The following is a 25553-nucleotide window of genomic DNA, read 5'->3' on the forward strand; positions in this document are numbered from 1 at the left end:
ACAGAGTTATGAGAAGGTGTTAAATTAAAATTGATCCATCCTTTCATTGGCAGCAACATCCCCCTAGCTCTGTCTAAATCAACAAGGCATGTTGGGAAAAAAAGTAGCTGTCTGGAGCATGCAACATTCCGATCATTTTGTGCAGTTCCACTAAAATAGAGCTGAGCGTCCCTGTTCCAAAGATATTAAGTGTGATTACGATAATAGAGGACTGCTGATGAAACAATAAACACACAAATAGAAGCCGGTCACCTTTGCAGTCTCTCTTAAGACTAACTAGTTGGAGAAGATTAGGCTCGGAGTTGGATGAGGAGGATAGAGCAAAACCAATCTCCCTTTGTGCGGTCGCACTGAAATGTAGAGACGTTGCCCATGTGACATTTTAGTACAACTGCACAAAACACTCTTAAGAAAAAAGTGATTTGTGCAGTTCACCAAAAGGTCGCAATAGCAACGAGTAGAAAGGAAACAATTACTGGCCAATAACAGTTGATGACACATGCGACGACAAAAAAGAAGCATATTCCTTGTCCTAAGGGAAGATAACAACACGGTTGTGTTTGTCTAAAATGGTGTGAGGACGAGAATGCAATATGGAAAGTACGCCGGACGAGCTACGTTTTGGGCAAAGAACTATGGAAGATCCACATGCAGCGACGTGGGAAGACGGGCAGTGGAGCAAGGCCGGAGGGGATACCTGGAGGTCATCGGGATGTAACTAGGTGAGCGGCGGCGGGCGGAATCTGCGAGCAGGTGGCGTAGGCCCTGCCGCACCAGAGCTTGGTCAGAGAGAACGGCGTGTACCGCAGATCGGGACGTGCTGCCTCGGCGCCGTCAAATGAAGAAACGATGCACTTCCTCCCTTTCCCCCGGCGGACGGGATGCGGCCGGGTCAGTGACCAACGGTGAGAGAGAGAGAGGCCACCGCACTCCCTTTCCCCTGGCGGACGGGATGCGGCCGGATCAGTGACCAACGGTGAGAGAGAGAGAGGCCACCGTAGCCTTGTGTGAGATACTCTGAAGAGCGACAAACCAGGCAGGCAGGCTCCATTGTATATAGTGAGCGGACTACCTTTTTCTCCATAAAAATTGTTCTAATTCTGTGTACGTGCCATTGAGCGCTATAACTTTATTTAAAATTAACGCTTCAACACGTCAAGTCGAACTTTGTTTCGTGCACGCGTGGTACATGACCTCCCTAGGTAAACAACCGCTACAGGCGTTCAAATTAGCACGTGGCTGCCATTTCGTAAAGAAATGAGCTCCATCGTGTACCCACGTGGGTGTGGCTAGGCACGAAGCGTGAGTACGTGCACGGTGCACCTATTCTCTTCTTGTATACGTACACCACCTACGTGGGGTTGTGAGAGAGAGATACGAACCTAGAGAGATATAGTGTGTGAGTTCTTGAGAGTTTTTTTGGGGGGGTCAATCAAAAAATGTAACATATGCAATGTGTGTGAAATAGAGTCCTGGATATAACATATATATAGAGGGGGCGATCCACGAGAAGAGAGTGGAGGTATCATCGGCTTGAGGTGTCCATAGAATCAAAGAGAGGGATGATGTGTGTGTGTGTGCGCGCGCGATCGATAAAGAGTGCCATCGAATTTGTGTGTGCCCACGTCAAAGATATAGAGTGGCTAGCCTACTGGAACATGAGATGGGACATGTGCAGTTTGTCCCTGTGGCATGGATACCTACCTCCGGCTCTCGACTATCGGTGTGTGGTGGGGGAAGAGGGAGGCCCAATTAACTATAGAGGTACAATGGCTGGTATATGTGTGGAGGGGGAGAGAGGCCTACCTCATGTATTGAGGAGATCGATATGCCTCATGTATTAAGGGAGATCGATCGGCATCCATGCATATGTGACGGAGAGGAATAAGGTTGGGAGAGAGACACAGCTAGAGTGTTGGAGGGGGTGGTAGTGGAGTTGCTTCTAACAAATGGTGGGATAGGCTTGCTAGACAAACGGAGGGCACGCCCGCAATATCAATAAGAGAGGAGATGGCTGCTTGTTGTCTGTGCACGTGCGTGTGAGAGACGGGTCAGGAGGCATGCACGAATGATGAGGGGGGACGATGTGGCAGTGGTAAGCAGACGTAACTACATAGGAAGATCAATCGCCCTTTGTTAGAGAAAGGAGAGACATAACTTGTGAGGTACCTCGATCGATGGGGGGGTAGTTAAAGTCGATCTAGGTATATGTTGGGAGATCGATTGGTATACATGCATGTGTGTGTTAGAAGCAAATGAGGCACGAGGAGAAGGATAGAGAGAGAGGGATGCATGTAGGAGGTGGTACGAGAGGCATACTATATCGAGGGGGGAGGAGTGTGCGAGTACGAGAACGATGAAAAGAGTGGTGGGAGTGAGGCATGGACGGTGACAAGAGAAGAGGGGAAGCTTGTGTTTGTGCTAGGCACACCTGGCTAGAGAAGCATATCGATCGATCTGTGCCGTAAAGAAGGAGCTGGGGGCCTACACACACCGTGGGTGAACGACCTAAAGTGAAAAGACAAATTTGCGCGATGGAGCTAGAGAATGTTGAGGGAGGGTGAGAGGGATGCGGGCGTGTGCATGCACAAGAGAAAGTTAGCGCTAGCTACAAAGATAAGAGGGTTGTGTGGGTGTAAAAGACGAATAGAGATCATATATACTTCATTATAAAAAGCGAATTCGGATATTTGAAGAATTTATCATAGTGTTTCAAACCGACACATGTGTGAATATATATAACGGTGATACACATGGTGTGGTTATGAACATGTTATACTACATTTAATATATTTTATCTCTACTCTTATAAAAAACGGAGTTGTTGATGATGGTGTGCCTGCCATCCTGCATTATAGGTCATCCGGTTTATATCTGGCGGATAGCAAGGGAACTATGATGGTTGAAGTTGGCAACAATCATGATTGTAGATTCTTTTTGAAATAGAGAAACGAATTCAAATTTAGTTCGAATTGCAGCGGTAGTATAGACATTTGGAATGCACTAAAATGTTGGTATGAGTAGGTTACATGCATTATACAGCAAGCGAAAAAATTTAATCGGACATAACATGGATTCATACTCCCTCCTTCCATCTATATAGGGCGTAATGACATTTTTAAGACCGCCTTTGACTATTGACAAGATTAATAGTACATGACATGCACAATGTGAAAATTACATCATTGAAAGAACCTTTCACACACAAATTTAACGGTGTGCTTTGTGTAAGTTGCATGTCATATATCATTGCTCTAATATTTGGTCAAAGTTAGCATCGAAAAATGCATTAGGCCCTATATAGATGGAAGGAGGGAGTAGCTTTGAATAGCATTTGTATAGTAAAACGGGGCAAGACTCTCTCTTTGTGTGGTGTGAATAGTTTTATTTTTTCGTTTTCTTTCTGGTTGAGGGAAGTGCGAATTGATTTGGTACGTACATGTACAATATTACTACACGTTAGGCTTGTCCCTAAAATTCAACCCGCGTCTTGTTATATCCCGAAAATTCAGATATCGTGCTCCCAAAACTGGCGCCTTCACAACCCGCGCCTTGTTCTCCCAAAATTACAACGCGCGCGAAAACTCCCTCTAGCTGCCAAATCCCGACACGCGAAATCCCCCTTCTAACCCTGAGACGAAAGGGCCGCTAGTTCAAATCGGTGGGGGGTACTTTTGTAACACACCCTACATTTTGGACAAGCGCGTCCCTAAGTCATGCTTCACCCCCTCCCATCGCCCCCTTTTCGCCATTCGAAATCCCAGGCCGCCATAACCTCTCCGCTCCAGCTGCGAAACCCCACCCTCCTCCGTCCGCCACATCACCGCTACCTAGACGGAGCCTCTTCCCCGACGAAGTCGTCCACCGCAACAGCTTGACGTCCCTCGTCCACCTCCCCGGATGAGGATCCGTCGTCCATCTCGCCGTCCCGCCGGTTCAGCCGCCCCGTCCTCCACCTCCAAGGAGCTGCTCCGACGATCGCCTCGTCTATCATGGCTGCTCCATCCCCACAGCACCACCTGAACCTGCTCCACCGGAACCACAGCATCCTCACCGACTCCTTGGACGAAGCCGAGGCCTATTCGGCGCCACCAAAGAGGTTGTACACTCATCGCATCGCACCTTCTCCTTAACTCGACCTCCCGGCGCCGACGGTGCTCCATCCCGCACCCCCATGGAGTGGCGTCCATACCGGCCGGGTTTGCTGCTGCTGCTCCGGCTCTCGCTCGCTCGCGCTGCTGCTGCTGCTCCGGCTCTCACTCGATCGCTCGCTCGCCCAGCTGCTGCTGCTGCTCTCCCCCTCGCTCGTGCTGCTGCTCTACTCTGATTAAGCCACACTTCAGTCGACTGAATCGACTTTTGGGTCAGTCGATTTTCAGGGGTTGGGGAGCTCGCCGGAGTTAAGGAAGAACCACCCGCAGCGGGGACGGGGGCTCGCCGGAGAGGTACCCCACTATCTATCTTAGGGTTCAGGGTGGGGCGGGGGGCCTAGAGGGCTGGCCGGGGCGGCGGTGGCGAGTTGTTTCAGGGCGGCGAGGCGGCGCTGGGGCCGGCGGCGAGGCCAGTGGTGGCTGGCGGCTCAGGGGGGTGCAGGTTGAAGATGAACTACAGGCCCTCCCTAAACTACATGTCAAGTGCCTCTCTGGTACCATTGTGTTCAGTTTCGACAATAGCATTCAGATTCCACAGTAAATTTCAGTTTCGACAGTTAAGTTGAGAGTCAATAGTTTTTACCTCATCTGTTGTAGTCAGGTGGTTTTTGGTGATGTTAATTTTACATCCATTTTACATCATCTATTGGAGATGTTATTAGAATCCCACTTGATATTGACGATGTCTGTCTTGTGCTGCTTCAGCCTTGACGTCTTACGGCTCACCGGAGCTGCACCAACGACAGAACGATCCATCACAACAGAGCAGTGCCCTCGACACCGTCTACAGATTCCTCAGATCTTCCTCCACACCTCCGACAGCCACCTCTGCCTCAACTGCTTCAGCGACCAACCCAATGATGCTGAGGTCGACACGGCTACGGCAAAGAGGTTATACACTTGTTGCATCACTTATTACTATACATTCACGTCGATCCATTAGGGCTATTTTGGTTCAACGGAAAAACTCGATCCACTGGTTGTTACCATCGCTCTAAATTTCTGCATGCTCTCCTTACATAATCTCACCATATTTTTTTCGTATGCATGTCAGATATTGTACACAGTCATGCTGAACATGTAAAGAAAAAGAGAAGCGTTTTGCGCGGCAATACAATGTCATGCAGACATCGCTCCATGGTGGGTTCAATGGCAAACCCTCCCCACCCCTCTCCAGATTGTAATCCAGAGGAAGATATCTGTTCTGAGGCAGATTCAGACGCCGCTGACCACTCCTATTTACCCCCCAAGTTGTTTGCTCTACCTTGGCATGATGATGTTAGTCATATCATGCATATGTTGCCTTGTAGTGCCTACTTTTGACATCATATATGCCATCTGCTTAGTTTAGACATGTTCTGTAATGCCACCTGTTTAGTTTCAATATCATATATGGGAATTATGCAGTCTCATGTCTTTTAGCCTAGCCATAATATATGTGAAATGTGCAATGCCATCCTGTTTAACCAGGCATCATATATTTGAATGATATCTTGCCCATCCTTTTCTTCATTACATTTCCATTTGTCGACAATGTTTGTACATTAAACTACTCTTCCTCTGATTCAGCCATTTGGGTGGAGATGGAAAAATCTGGAGTGAATACAAGTCCTTCAGAGCAGACAGTGCTACCTGTCGAAGCAGATCTCTTGTTGGGTCCCGATAGCTCCTCAGAGATCGACTCAGAGATAGATGACCCGTCCTATTCCCCCACTGAGGTGTATGCTCTAACTTGGCACGGTTATACTGCTCATATCATGCATACGGTGTCTTGCGTTGCATAGTTTAGACATCATATACACAATATTCAACACCATGTTCTTAGTTCAGACATCATATCGAATGCCCTCTGTTTAGCATATAAATCACATATGCGAATTAAATGATGCGTTCCTGATTACTTAGATAACATGTAGGTGAATTATGTCATGCGATCTTGTTTAGTTATTCATCATATATTTGAATTATGTTATGCTATGCTATCCAGTTTAGATAGACATCATATATGTGAAATTATGTCATGCTATCCATTTTAGTTAAACAATATGCATGTCAACTATTTCATGCCCTCTTTTTTCCACACTATCTATTGCATCTGTCTCTCATACAATGTCTGTACATTCAACTATGTTTCCTGTTTATCAGCCATTTGAATTGGAGCGGGTGATGCCAGTATCTAGCGGACTAAAAACACGGTCTTCAAATAAAATAGTGCTACCTCTTGGTGGAGATAGCACCCCAGTTGTACATGCACAAGAACCAGCCCTACCACACATAACCCAAACTCTCGCAGATTGTACCCCTACTGTGATGGACAGAGAACCAGCTTCACCCAATCTAACCCCAACCCCAGCCCATAGTAACCCAGTTCCTGTTGACACAGCACCATCTCCACCACAGAGCTCCCAAACAAGAGCAGTTAGTAAGGCAGCTCCAGTGCCCAAAGGGCCAGTACTATCACGGCGAACCCCAACTCCACCAGTTAGTACGCCTATTCCTGTGGAGAAAGCACAACCAGCTAGTCGTAGTTTGGCATCTATCGCATTTGATGTTGTTAAATCGTATGTGCATATCTTCCCATCTTGGAAGTATTATACTGAAGATGAAGGAAAATGCCAGTTGCAGGTGTTTGTCCAGGAGTTATGCGTAAGTAATGTTATTCATGGCAATTACTTTGCTTCGTCCCATACATCCTACCTCCATGATGGTTATAATACAGCAAATTTTCCCATTTTTCTCTATAGATAAGGACCGATTTGGAAACTCAGGATGAGGTAACCTGTGCTAATACCTTTGCTATCTTCAAGAATGCTTGGTGGCAGTATCGGAATTACCTGAAGAAAACATACTTCACCGGCAAAGAAACTCATCAAATTCCCTTACGTTCTCCTGAGACACATTTACTGGACGATGACTAGGAATGCCTTGTTCTGTACTGGTCCCGAACCAAGAATGTGGTAAGGTCTATGAGCTTATTTTCTATTTTAAAGTATTATATTCTTGCATCTTACTGTACTCTGTTCATGTAGAACAAGTGCCTAAACCTGAAGAACAACTGTTCTAATTTAAGATTCCATTGCTATCATAGTTCAAAAAAGCGCTAGGCGTTAATTGTGCGTTTTGCCACCGCCTTGCGCTTTACTGACCAAAACGCATGCTTATGCGCAGTTATGCACAGATTATGCGTAGTTATGCGCAATGCGTTTTGCCAATGCCTAGAGCCTAGGCGCGCTTAAGCGCTCGCTTAGGCACGCCTTGTTTAACTATGATTGCTTTGCTCTTGTATCACTGTATTTACTCATACAAACTTATTTTCAAATTGAAGGATCCAATCAAAACTCCAATGGCACAACAGGTATGTTCACGCATGTTTCTTTAACAGGTTTGCTCTTATCAATAGCTCTGTTGATTTCAATTTCAATTGTGTGTACAGTTGACTTTCATATCATGCACATTACTAGCATCACAACAGAGTGAATAGTGTTGTTGTACATGTAGACCCGTGGTACCCATCTGAAATCTTGTTGTACCATGTAGTTTCCCACGCTTTGTATTCTTTCACTGCTACTTTGTCTTGAACTGATATGATTTGAACCATGTCTCTATTTTGATTTGGCAAGACAATGCAGTGACCATAGACATAGATATATGTTTGTTTGATGCTTTTATTATGTACTACTTGTTGGCAATAGAAGACTTGGTAGTTTAATCCTGTCCACCTTACTAATGAACTGGTTCACCGAAATGAGTTTCATATACTAGTACATGCTAAACTTGTTATGTGTCTGCTTGTTTCTTCTTTTAGATTGCTGATAGAATATTGGGGAAGAGTGCCTTATTAAGCAATGGTAAAGGAAGTAATGCAGATAAGGTTGAGGATAGTGACACATCCTTGTTGGTCTCCAACAAAGCTGATAAAACAGCTAAGGAAGACTATCTTGAAGACAGCGAGACAACCCCAAAGTCCTGTCTCGGTTTAGTGTTCGAGTTACTGGGCACTACCGCTTGCACAAGCTATTCCAACTCACTGTCTGAATCAGTTCGGTTTCTTGAGTCTCAACTACAAGCTGAAAGACATCGATCAGTTGTGCTGCGACAAGAAGCGGAAGGACTGCGGAAGTCCCTGGAGCATTCAGATGCATACTTTCTGGTGCAACAACAAGCGTTGGAGGATTTTTGGGCCAAACAGGACAAAGCTAATCTGCTTGCTAAGCTTATTGCTAGCATGGTGGATACCCAGGATAACGTTTCTTGAGCTCTTCTGAAGTTGTTTCAGTTATGCTCATGTTTTGCTGGCGCATTTATTTGCACTGGTGTCCAATTTTGACGGCCAGTGTATGTAATGTGCTGCTTTGTTCCCTATATTTGCACTGGTGGCGAACTTTGATGCCCAGTGGATGTAATATGTGTAATAGCGGTAATAGGCTAGCGTTAATTGCTTGCTTATTTATTTCCTTATTGTCTTGTTTAGTTGTTTGCTTGTAGTCACTGCAGTTCTTTTTCTGTTTTTTTCTAGTGGCCACAATAGCCTATTTTTGGTAACTAGGCCAAAATAATCATGGCAACACACGGACTGTTGTAACCATGGGCCTCCTGCAGGCCGTATGATCCATGGGCATTCGTCCGTCCATACAATCCATCGGCCTTCTATACGAGCCTTAGGGTCCATGGGCCTTCTACGGGCCATAGGGTACATGGGCCTTCTACGGGCCGTACGATCCATGGGCCTTCTACGGGCTGTACTATCCATGGGCCTCATATGGGCCGTAGGATCCATGGGCCTTCTACGGGGCGTATCATCATTTCGCCAATCATGGGCCGTACTATTCATGGACCATAACGGGCCGTTAATAGGCCGTATTTGATAACTCTATGAAAACAGCCCAACGGGTTTTTTTACATGAAAATGGCCCAACGTATTAACTGTCCGCAAAGGGGCCGACTGTAACGACGGGCTGAATTTGGCCCACAAGCAGAAAATGACAGTAACGGGCCGTATGTAACCGAATGCTGCAAATGAGCCCAAGAATCAATGGGCCCTAAGAAGGCCGAAAGATAACTTGGGCTGGAAACGGCCCAATGGAATAACGGGCCGTTAATGGGTATAAAGTGATACACTGTTCATTATGGGCCAGTTTCACCACGGGCCGTTAATGGGCCAAGAGTTACAAAGATCCTCATATGGGCCGAAAGAAGTCACGGGCCACACATGGGCCGGAAGTTAAAACGGGCTGAATCATATTGGACGGCCCAGATGACGCTACTGGGCCTAATTCAGATAGGGCGTAACGGGCCTTGGGTTAGTGGGCTGTAAATGGGCTATATGCGAACAGGCCGTTAACAGGCTTTCCGTGGGCCGGCCCGCCACCTTTTGACCAAGTCAAACGGGCCGGCCTTTTCACAAGAATGGGCCTCTGTTGGGCCGTGCCACGTGTTGCCGTATCATAGGCGCCTTCGGTCCAATGAGCGGATGACATCTGTCCCAACGGTGAGCCGACACGTGTTTCCTCCAGCCAATGATGATTTTACACGTGGAAAATCCCCATTGGTCGGGGCTGTTAACGGGTTATCGGATCCAAAACCCAACCCGATAGCTTAACGGCGTTCCGTTACGGTGGATGCCACGTGTCGGTCACCCTTGACGAAAGCACTTCTGTGACGCGCGATTTATCGTCATGGAAGTGGACACTTCCGTGATGATAATTTTCGTAATGTCATGGAACACTTCTACGACAGCACAGGTATGACTATCTTGATTCTGTCATAAATTTGTCATGGATGTACATGCATGACAAAAAATGCGACCTACTGTGACAAACACGTATCATCACGGAAGTGTATTTTTTTGTAGTGATAGTGTGGGACTACATTCAAATGGGCGAAGGCAGTCACAACCCTAGCTTTGGCCTTTGCTTGTCATTGCATATGCATCCATGCATCATCTTAAATTCAAAGAAATTGAATTTAGGGAATTCTCAAGCCTCAGAAATCTTTTAAAAATGATCAACATTAAAATATTTTCAAATGAGCCCAACAAAATGGTCCTGCTAATCTCTGAAAATATTGGCAAGAGCTAAAACTCAAACCAATATTTTTGGAATCACAGAAATAATTATTCTTGTGCCTTTGAATTAATTCACTAGCTATTTGAACTGTGTTTATATTTACTATAAAATAGATATAAGCCCAATAATTTTGAAAGTTTGCATGTGGCTCTGAACTAGTTTCCTAAGTCCACATAATAATTTTCAGAAGCATAAAAATTGGTTTGGTTTGAAAACCAAACTCAAAACAAACTTCAAACAAAATAGAAAACAGAAACAAACAGAATAAAAGAGAGAGAGGAAAGCTTACCTGGCGCTTACCTACAGCCCAGAGGCCTCGCACTGTCCAGCCTAGGAGCTGGCCCAACCCACCACCGCTGCTAGTTGTCTCCCACCTCGTGCCAGAAGGACGCGAGGCGTGTGTTCGCCGCACGCTGGCACGCGCCCGACCACCTCCACCCTGCCTGCCTGTGCCTCGACCCACCAGGACGTCACCATGCCCGTCCCTGAACACAACCCGCTCACTCCCGTCCTCTCTCCCCTCCTCTGTTTCTCGCACGCAGCCACCGAGTGGAGCTCGTCGCAGCTGTCCACTGCCACCACGGCCACCGGCCCTCCCTCGCCTTGCCGACCCGCCCAGAAGAACCGCAGCATCGTCTTCATCATCTACGAAGAGCCACGCGATGCCAGGTGCCCCGCATCGCCGGCAACCTCGTCATCTTCCTTCTCTGCCGCCGGAGATCGCCACCGACGTTCCGTCGCCTCCAAGCCGTCCCCGACCGCTCTGATATCACCGACGACCTCATTGTGAGCTCCTCCTTGTTCTCCCCCTCTTCCCACCATCGATTGCATCCCCTAGCCGCTGTTCCGCCATGGCCGCAGCCTCTCGCCGCCGCGTTCGTCGCCGCCGTCACTAGAACTTGCGCCCGACGTGTCTCCGCGCGTCGGCGTGCTCCCCATTCTCTGTAGTTGTTGCCTAGCCGCTTAGCTCACCCGCTTGTGAGCCGCATCCATGTGCCCAAACAGAGCCGTGCTCCAGCCGCCGCCTTGCTCGACGCCGGCACCATTCCCGGCCACCCCAGCAACTCCCACCACCACCAATGGATGCGCGCTGACCCCAGCTTGCCGTAGGTCCAAACAGCGCTCAATTCCGTGGATTACAGCGTGTTCCCGAGCCCCTCCGCCGCGGTTGTCGTCGCCGGCGGCTAAACGCCGGCGGGTCGCTGACGTGGCCGTTGTGTGGACCCACACGGGAGCGACCCTAACTAGCACTGTGACACTGACCAGTGGGCCCCCTGGTAAGGTTTGACCTGGACTGGGTCAGTTGACCGCAGACGTCGCACTGACGCCAAGCTGACGTAGTATATACTTTTCTGGATTTATTCTAATTCGAAATAACCAGGAATTTCAGAATTTACCCTAAACTTCTAAAATTCATAGTAAATAATCTGTAACTCAGATTGAAAAGATTGATATATGTAAAATGGTCAGAAAAATCCAAAGAATCCGAATATGGCATTTTCATGCATGTTTGAACAAGTTAACCTCACTGAATAGGACAATTCATGATTATGGAATAAATGGTAATTAGTTTTGGAGTTGGAATTTGCTATAGGTCCGATTTCACTTCAATGAATATGACTAACTATTGCACTAGGTCAATTCAGTACTTTAATATGACATATCATTCATATGAATGTGCATCGCATTGATTGTGGTTCCTTTTATGTTTGTCGGTGGTTGTTCCCTCTTAGTAGACGATGTTTCCGACGACGTGATCGATGACACCGATGAAGAGCTATACTATCTTCAGAAGTGCCAGGCAAGCAAAACCCCCTTGTTCATTTCGAGACAATCCCACTCTCTTGCTCTTGCTCTCTTTTACTGCATTAGGACAACAACGCTTCAACTGTTACATGCTGCGGTAGCTGAACCCCTTCCTCTGCATGACCTGTCATTGCCACAGTAAATATATGAAACCCACTAGCATGAGTAGGGGTTGTTTGAGCCTTGATGTGCCTACTCATTCATGCTTGTTTGTCATGCCTGCTATTGCTTAGAGTTGTGTCAGGTCTGATTCATCGGGGATGAATTGGAGAGTTGTGAAAATGTCCTACTGTTGAGAGCTAAGTGTGTGAACACGATTTGGTAAAGGTAGCGGTGAGACGCCATGTAGGAGTACATGGTGGGTTGTCTCATTGAAACCGTCCTCAGGAACTGAGGTCTGTGTTTGTGATCCATGAACAGCTACTACCACACATTGGGCTCCGGGCACTCTTGACTTATTAATCAACATGATCTCTGTCCAGGAGTTGCAACTAGTTTCTGGTGTTTGTAGGTTGTACTAGTAGTCTACCAAGTGGCACCCGGTACAGGTGGGCTTGGGAACCCTGCACACATCGTTTGGGGCCGTGAGCGACACCCCGGCCGGATCTCCTTGTAGATGGTACCCGAATAGGCGATAAACCTGGACTAGAGACTTGTGTGGTTAGTTAGGTCGTGGCCGACTCCCTCGCCAGGCTTCCGCTTGAAGGTTGCCGAGATACACGACGTGTACATGGTGGTAAGTGGCGAGAGCGTGTGTGAAGAAGTACACCCCTGCAGGGTTAACATCATCTATTCGAATAGCCGTGTCCGCGGTAAAGGACTTCTGGGTTGCCTGTACAGTTCATAGACAAGTGAAAGTGGATACTCTAAAATGCGCAAGATAAGCGTGTGTGCTATGGATGGCGTTCTCGTAGGGAGACGGGAGCAGATCCATAGTGGTGTATTGATATGGTGAATATGTGGACTCGTGTGCGCCACCTCAAAAGAGTTACTTGCAGTCGTAGTTCAGGTTAGCCACTGAGTCAAAGCTGACTTGCTGCAGTTAAACTCCACCACCCCCTTTATTGATACCGATGCATATGTAGATAGTTTTGATGTAAGTCTTGCTGGGTACATTTGTACTCACGTTTGCCTATTTTATGTTTTGCAAAGAGACTTCAGTCTCGCTATTAGTTCCGCGTGGACTTCGACGTTTAGCTTGTTACCTCAGCTACAATCTTGTGCCCTCAGCAGGATCTTGTAGATAGTCAAGCTTCTCAGCCTTTTTCATTTGTAGTTGTCTGTACTCAGACAAGTTAAGCTTTCGCTTGTGCTTGTTGCTTGTATGCTCTGTATGTTGGGTCATGAGACCCATGTTTGTAATACTTGCCTCCTCGGAGCCTAATGAATAAATACTCTGAGTCGTAGAGTCTTGTTGTGATGCCATGTTGTATTTGCACATATCGAGCATATTGTGTGTATGATTGAAATGCTTGGTATGTGTGGGATCCGACAATCTAGTTGTTTATCCTTGGTAGCCTCTCTTATGGGGAAATGTAGTCTGGTGCTTCCACTTAGCCTTGGTAGTCCGCTACAGCCCGGTTTACCAGAGTCCCGCTAGCCCAGAACTACTGCTCCGGAACACCTAGACTGGCCGGCATGTGATACACATCGTTCCTGTGTCTATCCCTTCGGGGAAATGTCACACGGTGACTTCCGGAGTCCTGCTAGCCTGCTATAGCCCGGGTTCCAGGAGTCCTGTTAGCCCAGTTGCTACAGCCCGGATTCACACGCTGCTGACCGACGTGTTCGATGTTGTTTCATGTATGCATGTCCCCGTAAGTTAGTGCCACTTTGGGTTCACGACTAGTCATGTCGGCCCGGGTTCTATTGTCATATGGATGCTAGCAACGCTATCATATACGTGAGCCAAAAGGCGCAAATGGTCCTGGGCCGGTTAAGGTGGCACCCGTGGGAATACCGTGCGTGAGGCCGCAAAGAGATATGATGTGTTACATGCTAGATCGATGTGACTTAGGATCACGGTCCTGACAAAGGCCGTTCGTCCAAGTAGTGCATGATAGCCACTTTGGAAGGGGACGATGTCGAAGATCAAGTCTTCGCTTCGGAAGTTATCTGGTGAGCCGAGATGACTTCCAGTGTTATGGATCCTGTGCAACAGGCCTCTATGCCGGGTATAGCTCCTTCAAAGCTGGTTTTAGTGGGCTTGATTCTTGATGGATCAATACCCATTTTGCGGGCAGTGTCCTGATAAAGCAGGTTAAGACTGCTGCCACCGTCCATAAGGACTTGCGTGAGGTGGAATCCATCGATAATTGGATCGAGGACCAATGCGGCCGAACCGCCATGACAGATACTAGTCGGATGGTCTCTGCGATCGAAAGTGATCGGGTAGGTTGACCATGGGTTAAATTTTGGGGCAACTGGCTCTATGGCATAGACATCCCTTAATGCGCGCTTGCGCTCCAGCTTAGGGATATGAGTAACGTAGATCATATTCAACGTTTTGACCTCGGGGGGGAATTTCTTCTGTCCCCCTGTATTTGGCAGGCTAGGCTCTTCATCGTCGTCCTTGCTAGGCGGCCCTTTCCCCTTATGCTTGGTATTTAGCTTACCAGCCTGCTTAAAGACCCAACAATTTCTGTTGTTATGATTGGCAGGCTTGTCAGGGGTGCCATGAATCTGGCAAGGCCTATCGAATATTCTGTCCAAACTGGATGGACCACCTTTGTTTCCTTTGAATGGCTTCTTCTGCTGACCGGGTTTAGAGCCACTGAATCCGGCATTGACCGCCGTGTCTTGGGTATTTTCATTCTTGCTTCGAGGCTTGTGTTTGTTGCGTCGTGGCTTGTCGTTGCCATCTCTGGCTTCGGAGGTGCCAAGGTCGCTGATGCTGTTGCTTCTACGAGCGAGCCAGCTATCCTCTCCTGCGCAAAAGCGGGTCATGAGTGCGGTAAGGTCTGCCATGGACTTCGGTTTTTCTTGGTTCTTTTTAATTAAGAACCTGGTCCATAGCTCCCGGGCTGACTCTCCGGGTTGCTGGACTATGTGACTAAGGTCATCGGCGTCCGGTGGCCGGACATAAATACCTTGGAAGTTATCTCTAAAGGCCTCTTCCAATTCTTCCCAACTACCAATGGAGTTTTCTGGGAGGTTGTTTAACTAGTGACGTACTGGTCCCTTATGTTTTAGGGTGAGGTATTTGATGGCATGTAGATCGTCACTGCGGGCCATGTGAATCTGGAGAAGAAAATCTTCGATCCATACTGCGGGATCTGTCGTACCATCGTATGACTCAATGTTCACGGGTTTAAACCCTTCTGGGAATTGGTGCTCCATTACCTCATCGATGAAGCATAAGGGGTGTGCGGCGCCTCTATATCAGGCGTCACGACGCAGTTTGGATGAAGTTCGTATGCGGTTTTCGGCCCGGGTGAGATCATGCCTGTCGCGCCAGGCCTGATGGCTGTCCTCTCGCATTATGGTACGCCCCCTTGATCCATAGATTGATCTGGCTTGGCCTGCTCTATTGTCCAGGTCCTGCCATAGGTCGTAGGTGTATTTTGGTGCCGCTGTCTCTCTGCCTCTACGGTGAGGTGGCACGGGTTGGTGTTCGGCGTAAGTGGACGCTTTATCTCGTCCACGTGGTGGCCGGTCTGGTTCATCAGCACGGTCGTATCTTGACGGTATCAACTCGACTGCCTCGTCGTCGAATTGTGGAAGTAGCCGACGCTTCAGATAACTCTTTGTTGGGCGTTGAAGGTCATACTCTTCGGCAGCAAGGACTTGGGTCCATCTGTCGTTGAGTGTATCCTACTCGGCTTGGAGTTGTTGCTGCTTCTTTTTTAGGTTTCTCGCAGTGGCGATTAGCTGGCGCTGGAAGCGCTCCTGCTCGACTGGTTCCTCTGGTACGATGAAGCCTTTGTCACCGAGGCTCACATCATCCTCGGAGATTGGTAGATAGTTACTATCCTCCGAGTCCTCATTCCCGACTAGATCGTCAGGGTTAACTTTCCCATCCTCCCAATCATCATGTTCGGATGTTGGCTCAACAGGGGCTTCAGGGTCTTCGGCGTTCTCCGGAGTGTTATTATCTCCGGTGCCGGTATTGCTGTCTTTTTCACAATGCCATTTTGAGCGGTGTCGCTGGCGTCGATGCTTTGGAGGTACTTCAACAGGCTTGTCCTCAACCGGATCCTTCCTGCTGTCATCGTCAGACTCTTTGGGTGTGTCCACCATATACACGTCATATGTGGAGGTAGCCGTCCAATGTCCGGTAATTGGCGGCTCTTGGCCTTGTTTGTCTCTGGCATCGTCGTCCATGCCGTCGATGTCTTCGGAGGCGTAGTCCAGCATGTCAGTTAGCTCTTCGACAGTGGCTATGAAGTGCATGGTGGGTGCGACGTAAAATTCCCCGCTCTCAGCCCCTTGTCCGGGCTGGGCATAGTTCGGAAGTGATTCCTCTGTAATAGCGAGGGATCGCATTAAGTCCAGGGCCTCGTTTCAGAGCGATGTTTGGACGTGGAAGCGAGAGTCCGCGGGGCTGGCCAGGGTGAAAGCCTCCTGGCCCTGCCTACTTGGCGCGGACATCAAGAGTTCGGTTCTGGAGTCCGGGGGCGAGTCCGGCCTTCCAATGATAGGGGAACCTGGACTGATTCCGAGTTCGTGGTGGACACGATCGCCTCCGAATCCTCGATAATGCGGTTTGCAACGGAGAGTCCGGTGGGCTCCACACTTGTCACGACCGGTTTTTCAATAAAATAATTATTGAGAAACCAATCCCTGTTACGGACCAGCGAGGAAGAATTCCTTCTCACTGATAGACAATACATTGGTCACAGAAGAAAAAATACCAGGAGTACTAAATATAATACAAAGTTGAGCAGAGACTGCCCAACAATTTATTACATGCACGCCGATAAAACAATACGGCGGATAGGGTGGCAGACTACTAACTCACGATAATGACGATGGTGGAGATATCACCGCGAGGCGAGTGATATGTCTCCAGAAGACTACAGCTCTTCGAGCGTCGGAGCGAGACTCGAGAAGACTTATTGCGGGTGGCGGAAGCGTATACAATACAAGTGACCAAAATCCGGGATCGCGCAGGACTGACTGGGACTCCTCTAGGCATCGGACGCGCTATCAAACTCTTCATCCAAGAGATCGCCTTCGTCAACATCTGGCCAAATCAACAAGCCAGGTGAGTACTATGAAAGTACTCGCAAGACAGTTCGGACATAAGGTATAACAAATGCAAACATGAAACACATGAATAAGTTAACCAGTGCGATCAGACATAGAGATAATAAATACTGGGTGCCAAGCGAGGGTCTGAATGACGCCTCGAGCGAAAACTGCCGAATAGTAATACGGGTGCCAAACGAGTGTCTGAAAGACTCCTCGAGAGGAAAATGCGGAATAATAATACAGGTGCCAAACGAGTGTCTAAAAGACTCCTCGAGCGGAAAATGCGGAATAATAATACAGGTGCCAAACGAGTGTCTAAAAGACTCCTCGAGCGGAAAATGCGGAATGATAATGCAGGTGCCAAACGAGTGTCTGAAAGACTCCTCGAGCGGAAAATGCGGAATGATAATGCAGGTGCCAAACGAGTGTCTGAAAGACTCCTCGAGCGGAAAATGCGGAATGATAATGCCACAGTCGGGCGTCGGGGCGACACCACATAAAGGGCTTATAACAGAAAGTAAAGGCAGTGCATGCCGCAGTCGGACGTCTGAGCGACATCACATAAAGGGCTTAAATCGAAAGTGAGAAACGAGTACACGCCACAGTCGGACGTCTGCGCGACGTCACCTAAAGGGCTTATATCACATTTCATTATTACAACAGCTCGGAGACATAAATTATCACAAGCATGAGACACAAAATAAAGCTTGTCCATCCACTGGAATAACAATAAAGCCTGAGATTTTACCACTTGAGCTTGTTCACCGGGGACAAGTTTTTCACATGGATAGATATGGATATAATGTATACACTACTGATCATGGATACGATGATTTGGAAAGAATTGACTCTGCAGAGTTTGTACTTAACCACAGCCAACGGATTTCAGTAGTCACGGGGACTAGTTCCGTCTACGGTGTTCTGGAAGGAACACGTCTAACCAGTACACACCCAATTCAACCATCCGAAGCCAGGGATCACCCTCGGCAACATTCAAGAAAAACCTTGAGTCGAGGAGGCTACAACCTCGCGTAGCATGGGATCAAATTTCTATACGCGCGCTATAAGGGGGTGCCCCCCCTCTCGGTCCCAACAGGAAACACCCATGCCCCCTGACCGAATGACTGGCTTTAATCCTGGGCCAAGGTACCATCATCCCGGCCTCTCTGTTTGGTGTGTACACGGAAAGAGGTTACCAACTTACTAAACCGTATCCTGGCAATGAGACATGTGGTAGCACGGAAAGGGGAAGGGACGATAACACGGCTCCAACCATGTTAACGTCGGAAACGTTGGATGACACAAGGCTGGCATGCTACAACAGTACCACCTTGCTGCCCTTCATGTCACCACATGATTAGGCCACCTCTCATCAGAGGTCATCGCAACTTTGGAACATGTGGGAAAAGATCGATAACGTGGCTCCAACCACGTTAACGTCGAAGAAAGTCGGATGACGCAAGGCTGGCATGCTACAACAGTACCACCTTGCTGCCCTTCATGTCACTACATGATTAGGCCACCTCTCATCAGAGGTCATCGCAACTTCGAAACAACCGGGTCGTTGCCTTACGAGCAACGAGATATTTACCGACACTCATATGCCACACACAAACATTCACATGAACATGCAAAACTTCTGCCATATAAAATGTCCAAACATGCTTGCCTTGTTCGGAGAAGTCGGAATCTAGCTCGGCGAAGTTCGCGGCTCCGTCACCTCTCCCGGAACCTACGGCAATCACGAAACGGGTACTAACGTGAAAACCAACACATGCACAGAAACTTTGCCAAATATTTCCCAAATAAATCCCATAAAAAACTAGACAAAATTTTAAGAATGTCAGAAAAAGAATCACTCAAAAATACCTTTTTATTAAAAAGTTATAAAGGTTTCTGTCCAGGGACCTTTCTGTAATGAAACAGAAAAGTTCCAGGGTTTTAACTGAGAAAACAGAAAACGGTTCGTTTGGAAATGCGCAAGCGCAAGAGAGAAGACGTATTTTGCCCGAAGGCGTCAAAAGAAAACGGTTCGGGGAAATAGAACAGAGGCTGACACGCGGGGCCCGCATGTCAGGTTTGAAAAGGCTCGCCGGCGCCCGAAGACGGCGGTGGACGCCGGCGTCGAACCACGGCGAGTTAGGAGAAACGGAGGGTACCAAGAGCTTCGGTGTCTTCTTCCGCGTAGGTGGGTGGTGGACTCGTCCAACGGGGAGCACCACGTCGACGGCGACACTATCTCCGGCGGACGGCGGCTCGGGTGAGGATGGGGAACTCCGGTGGAGGGCTGCAAGCTTCAAATTGAAGTGCGGGTCAGAACGAGAGATGCATGGTGAAGTTACTGGCAAGAGAATGAAGGCTGCGGAGCACACACGGGGGCGAATCGGGCTGGATCCCGTGGCAGGTCGCGGCGGCCGGAGTCGAGGAAGGAGACCTCCTCGGGGCTCTTCCAGTGGCTAGGCGTGCTCTAGAGGAAGTGCAGGGCTGGTGGGTGCTCGAGTTGAAGCTCGGGACCTCTATTTATAGGCAGATCGACGGGGTGGCCGTGAACGGAGAATCTCCGGTGAGCGATTACGGCGGAGCAGTGGGTTGGCAGAGGGTTTGAGCGGTCGGGCAGCATCGGTGGATGTTACGGGACTCGTTTTGCAGCTAAACGGAGCTGGCCCTGGCGTAATGGCGTCTGCCCACGGTGAGGTGACCGCACGGGCTCAACGGCGGCAGAGAGCGCGCTCCGCGCCCTGCGGTTCACGACGAGAGCGGCAGCGCATTCGGGGGAGTGGACGGCCACGCGGCGGGCTCCGGTGGTTTGGGCGGCGCTGGGTGGAGTCGTCGGCGCCGTGTCTCCCGCTGGCATCCGCAAAGCCGCCGCCGGCGTCGGTCACGGGGCGGCGCACCTCCTGCTGCCCATCGCCGACGCCCGCAAGGTGCCAGGCGCTCGTGCGGTGCAGGAACAAGTGGGCGAGGATGAGGAGCAAGGCGACGCGGCGGTACTGGCGAGATCGATGCCCGTTTCTGAAGAAAACGACAGCAAGCACTGAACTGAAACTCTGAAGTTACTGAAACTTGACAGTGACCATGCATTGCAGGTGTTCGACAGTAGGTTTTGGTAAAGAGGTAAATTTTGCTGGAGCTGTAACTTGGTGAGATGACCACTCAAAGCACCCAGGGGCTGCATGAATTTATTTGGAATTTTTGGAGAAGGTTTTGAATGAATTTCACCAAATTTGCCAAATCTGGTCCAAACTTGCAGCTGATGTAGTTTGAAAATTTTGAACTGGAGACCAGTGGATCTTCATGGTTCTAGGTTGAGGGTTCAAAGGACTAGGAGGGGAAAGAAGTTTGGTGGTAAAAGTCCAAACAGAAAATGGAGTTCCTTTGTAAATCTCCAAGAGGTAGAATAGAAGGCAGAAAATATTTGAATAGAATTTGAATGGAAAATAAATACATGGGGAGGTTCAACTTGCTGGATTTGATGTAAATCATGATCCAGAGGTGAGGGAGTGTTTAGGAGAGAGGATTTGCACTTATGCCATGGCAAGAAGGAATAGTTGAAAGTGGCAAAGTACCTTCCAAAAGCCATAGTGCAAATTCAGAAAAAGGTTTTCAAAAGTTCTTTTCCCAAATGAAAAAAAACATTTTGTCTTGAGTCCAAATGAAGAGCAAGAACTCCCAAGTTCAAAGGCAGATCTTGGGTGAATCCAAATAAAATTTTTGCCATAAAGAAAATATATGAGAGGGAGAGTTCTCTTGAAGAAAATTTTTTAAATCACTCCCCTCAAGTCAAATAAAATCTTTTCAAAAAAAATCCAAATAAAAACTTGGGTGCCACAACACCTACCCCCTTAGGAAAAATCTCGTCCTCGAGATTTCTGCTGATCCTCAAATAGATATGGATACTCTACTCGAAGGAAATCCTCCCTTTCCCATGTAGCTTCATCCTCAGTGTGGTTGCTCCACTGAACCCTGAAAAACTTTGTCGTTTTCTGACGGGTCCTCCGTTCAGACTCTTCTAAAATCTTTACTAGCCTTTCTCTGTAGGTGAGATCTGGTTGTATATCAGTGTCCTCATGAGGTACATGTATTTCTGGGTTGCTTACACATTTCCTCAACTGCGAGACGTGGAATACGTCATGGACGTCTGACAGCTCCTTGGGTAGGTCTAGCTGGTAGGCTACCGTGCCTCTTCGTGCCTTCACACAAAATGGTCCAATAAATCTTGGGGCTAGTTTCCCCTTTATTTTGAACCGTTGCAGACCCCTCATAGGAGATACTCGGAGGTATACGGAATCACCAGGTTCAAAGCTGACCTCACGATGCTTCTGATCATAGTAGCTCTTTTGTCGGCTCTGTGCTGTCTTGAGTCTGTCTCTGATTTGTTTAACTTTTTCCTCGGCCTCCTTAAGCATATCTGGGCCGAAGATACGGCTGTCACCTGTTTCTGACCAATTCAATGGGGTAGGACACCTCCGTCCGTACAATGCTTCAAAGGGTGCCATTTGCAAGCTGGCTTGGTAACTGTTGTTGTACGCAAATTCGGCATAGGGCAAACTCTCTTCCCAACTGGATCCATAGGTGAGTACACAGGCTCTTAGCATATCCTCTAGGATTTGGTTTACACGCTCTGTTTGTCCATCTGTCTGAGGGTGGTATGCTGTACTGAAAGCCAGTTGTGTGCCCAGAGCTTGTTGTAGGTGTTCCCAAAATTTGGAGACGAATTGGGTGCCTCGGTCAGATATTATAGTCTTTGGGACTCCGTGCAAGCAAACTATACGGGAGAGATAGAGTTTTGCCAGTCTTTGTGTGGAGTAGGAAGTCTTCACGGGAATGAAGTGTGCAACCTTGGTTAGTCGGTCTGTGATGACCCATATGGCGTCATTTCCGCGTTGCGATCGGGGTAATCCGACAATGAAGTCCATTCCGATTTCATCCCATTTCCACTCCGGTATCCTGTTAGGCTGGAGTAGCCCTGCTGGCTTTTGGTGCTCGGCCTTGATGCGCTGACATGAATCGCAACAAGCAATGAATGTGGCTATATCTCTTTTCATACCGTGCCACCAAAATCTTTCCAGGATGTCCTTGTACATTTTGGTTCCTCCAGGATGGATCGAGTATGGGGCGGTGTGGCTTTCCGTCAAGATCTGTTGCTTGAGTTCCTCAATGTTAGGTACGCAAGCCTGTCCCGGTACCATAATGTTCCTTCACTGTCCGTGACGAATTCTGAAGTCTTACTACGGTTCATTTTCTTCTTTATGCCTTCGATACTGGGGTGTCCCTGTTGGGCCTTCTTGATTTGTTCCACTAGGGTGGGTTGTATCTCCAGGTTCGATATGGTGCCCTCAGAGACTAACATCATGTTGAGCCGAGTGAACTCTCGCTGAAACTCAGGCCTCAAACTTTGCTGACCGTCACTGTCCGGGCTGGGGTTTCGACTAAGGGCATCGGCCACTACATTTGCCTTCCCTGGGTGGTAGTGAATACCGACGTCATAGTCCTTGACCAGTTCCAACCAGCGTCGTTGGCGTAAATTCAGCTCTGGCTGTGTGAAAATATATTTGAGGCTCTTATGGTCTGTATATATTTCACAGCGATTCCCCAACAGAAAGTGCCTCCACTCCTTGAGTGCATGTATAACTGCTGCTAGTTCCAAGTCATGTGTTGGGTAATTTTCCTCATGTTTTCGCAGCTGTCTGGAGGCATATGCGACAACTTTGCCATCCTGCATTAGCACACATCCGAGACCTTTTCGGGACGCGTCACAATACACCTCAAAGCTCTTGTGTATGTCTGGTACGGCTAAGACTGGTGCGGTTGTTAGCTTCTTCTTGAGTTCTTGGAAGCTCTGCTCACATGCTTCCGTCCATACGAATTTCTTGTCCTTCTTGAGTAACTGTGTTATAGGTTTTGCCACAGTGGAGAATCCTTCAATAAATCTCCTGTAATATCCGGCCATTCCTAGGAAACTCCGTACATCTGTAACATTCGCGGGTGGCTTCCAGTCCAGTATGGCCTTGACCTTTTCTGGGTCAACGGCCACGCCTTCTTGGTTCAATATATGGCCGAAGAAACCAACTTTTCGTTGCCAAAATTCGCATTTGCTAAATTTGGCGTACAACTGATGTTTCCTCAATTCTCCCAAAACAATTCTGAGGTGCTCAGCATGTTCTTCTGGTGTCCTTGAGTAAACCAGAATGTCGTCAATGAATACCACCACAAATTTGTCCATGAATTTCATGAATACTTTGTTCATGAGGTGGACGAAATATGCGGGGGCGTTTGTTAGTCCAAACGGCATCACCGTAAACTCGTATAACCCATATCTGGAAGTGAAAGCTGTCTTGGGAATATCTTCCGTCCGTACCTTCAATTGGTGATATCCCGATCGCAAATCAATTTTTGAGAATACCTTGGCCTGTGCGAGCTGGTCAAACAAATCATTTATTCGTGGCATCGGATATTTGTTTTTGATGGTGACCATATTGAGGGCTCGATAGTCTATGCACAGCCTTAAAGTCCCATCCTTTTTTTGGCGAACAACACAGGCGAACCCCAAGGTGAGGAGCTGGCTCGAATAAATCCCTTGTCCAATAATTCTTTTATCTGCTTCTTTAACTCCACCAATTCTGAGGGTGCCATTCTATATGGCTTCTTATAAATGGGAGCAGTGCCAGGTGCTAGTTCGATGCTGAATTCGATCTCTCGGTCTGGTGGCATGCCTGGTAGTTCTTTCGGGAACACATCAGGGAACTCGCATACCACTGGCACTTTTCTTAATTCTGCGATGTCCATCTTGTTCAGTTTTGGTTTCTGTGATCGTGGCCTTTCTTGAGCGGAAACTCTTATAGTCTTGCCATGATGGTGAGTGAGAATCACTGTCCGATTGAAACAGTCGATGAATCCTTTGTTGGTGGTCAACCAGTCCATTCCTAAAATGACATCCAGTCCTTTACTTTCCAACACGATGAGATTCGCATGGAATGGTAGTCCTTCGAACTCAATGACCACTCCTTGGCAGTAACCCTGAGCAATTTGCTTATTCCCGGGGGACTTGATGATCATAGATTTTTCCAAGGGGAGTATCGGAAAACCATGTTGCGAAACAAAACTCTTCGAAACGAACGAATGGGAAGCTCCAGAATCAAACAAAACCGTGGCAGGTACTGTGTTGACAGGGAACGTACCGAGCACGATGTCTGGGGCATTCTGCGCTTCTTCCCTGGTCACATGGTTCAAGTGACCCTTCCTGTGGTTGTTGCTGGGATTGAAGTTGTTGCGCTTGGGGGCTGGATTGTTTCCACCATTGTTCGGCTTGGGTGCCGAGTCTCTTGGCTTCGGGCACTGTTTAGCATAATGCCCTTGTTGACCACAAGCATAGCAGGTGACCCCTGGACGGTATGTGAACTCCTTGTCTCTGGCATGAAATTGTCCGACGGGTCTTGGCTCAGTAGTCGTGGATCTCCTCGTGTCTGTCCTTGGGACTTCAGTCTTGCCTCGGTTGCTGCGGGCAAGAGTCGTCTTGTCCCTCTTCTGCTTGCGGATATCTTCCAGACTACGGCGCTCATTCTCCAGGGTGATGGCCTTGTCCACCAGCGTCTTAAAATCCGGAAAGGTGTGTACAATCAGTTGGCATCTTAATGCTGGTGCCAGGCCGTCCAGGAATTTTTCCATCTTCTTGTTTTCTGTCATGTGCTCGTCGTAGGCATAACGAGACAGTTGGGTAAACTGGCCGTTGTATTCTGTGACGGTCATGCCTCTTTGCTTCAGGTCATCAAACTCTCTCTTCTTGATCTTTAGGATGCTCCTGGGAATGTGTGCCCCACGGAAGCCTTCCTTGAATTCTTCCCAGGTGATGTTGTGTTCCCTGGGGTGCATGTGTAGGAAGTTTCCCACCATGCTGCGGCTGCTCCAGTAAGGTAGTGTGGTGCATAAAGCACCTTCTCATGATCTGAGCATTGAGCGATAAACAGTTTCCTTTCAATCTCACAAAGCCAATCATCGGCTTCCAGTGGCCTGTCGGTGTGAGCAAAAGTTGAGGGGCGAGTCTTCTGTAACTCAGATAACTTGGAATGTGGTTGATAGGGTTCACGGTGGTTTCCCATATTGATGACATGGTTCATCATCTCCTGGTGCTGTTGCTGGCTTCGCTCGAAGAGACGGCATACTTGAGATAGTGCCGCTTCGCTGTCCTGTTGGCTGGACTGACCCTGAGTGAAATTGTTGCTGGTCTGTGTTCCGTAAACCTCTTCTGGCTGATTGGGCATAGAGCGAGTCCAAGGGCGAGACATTTTTCCAGTCTGGGGTATCATTTGCAAAACCCATGAGAAAAACCGTGTAGCGCAGG

Source organism: Aegilops tauschii, chromosome 4 (assembly GCF_002575655.3).
Source record: "Aegilops tauschii subsp. strangulata cultivar AL8/78 chromosome 4, Aet v6.0, whole genome shotgun sequence".
NCBI lineage: Eukaryota > Viridiplantae > Streptophyta > Magnoliopsida > Poales > Poaceae > Aegilops > Aegilops tauschii.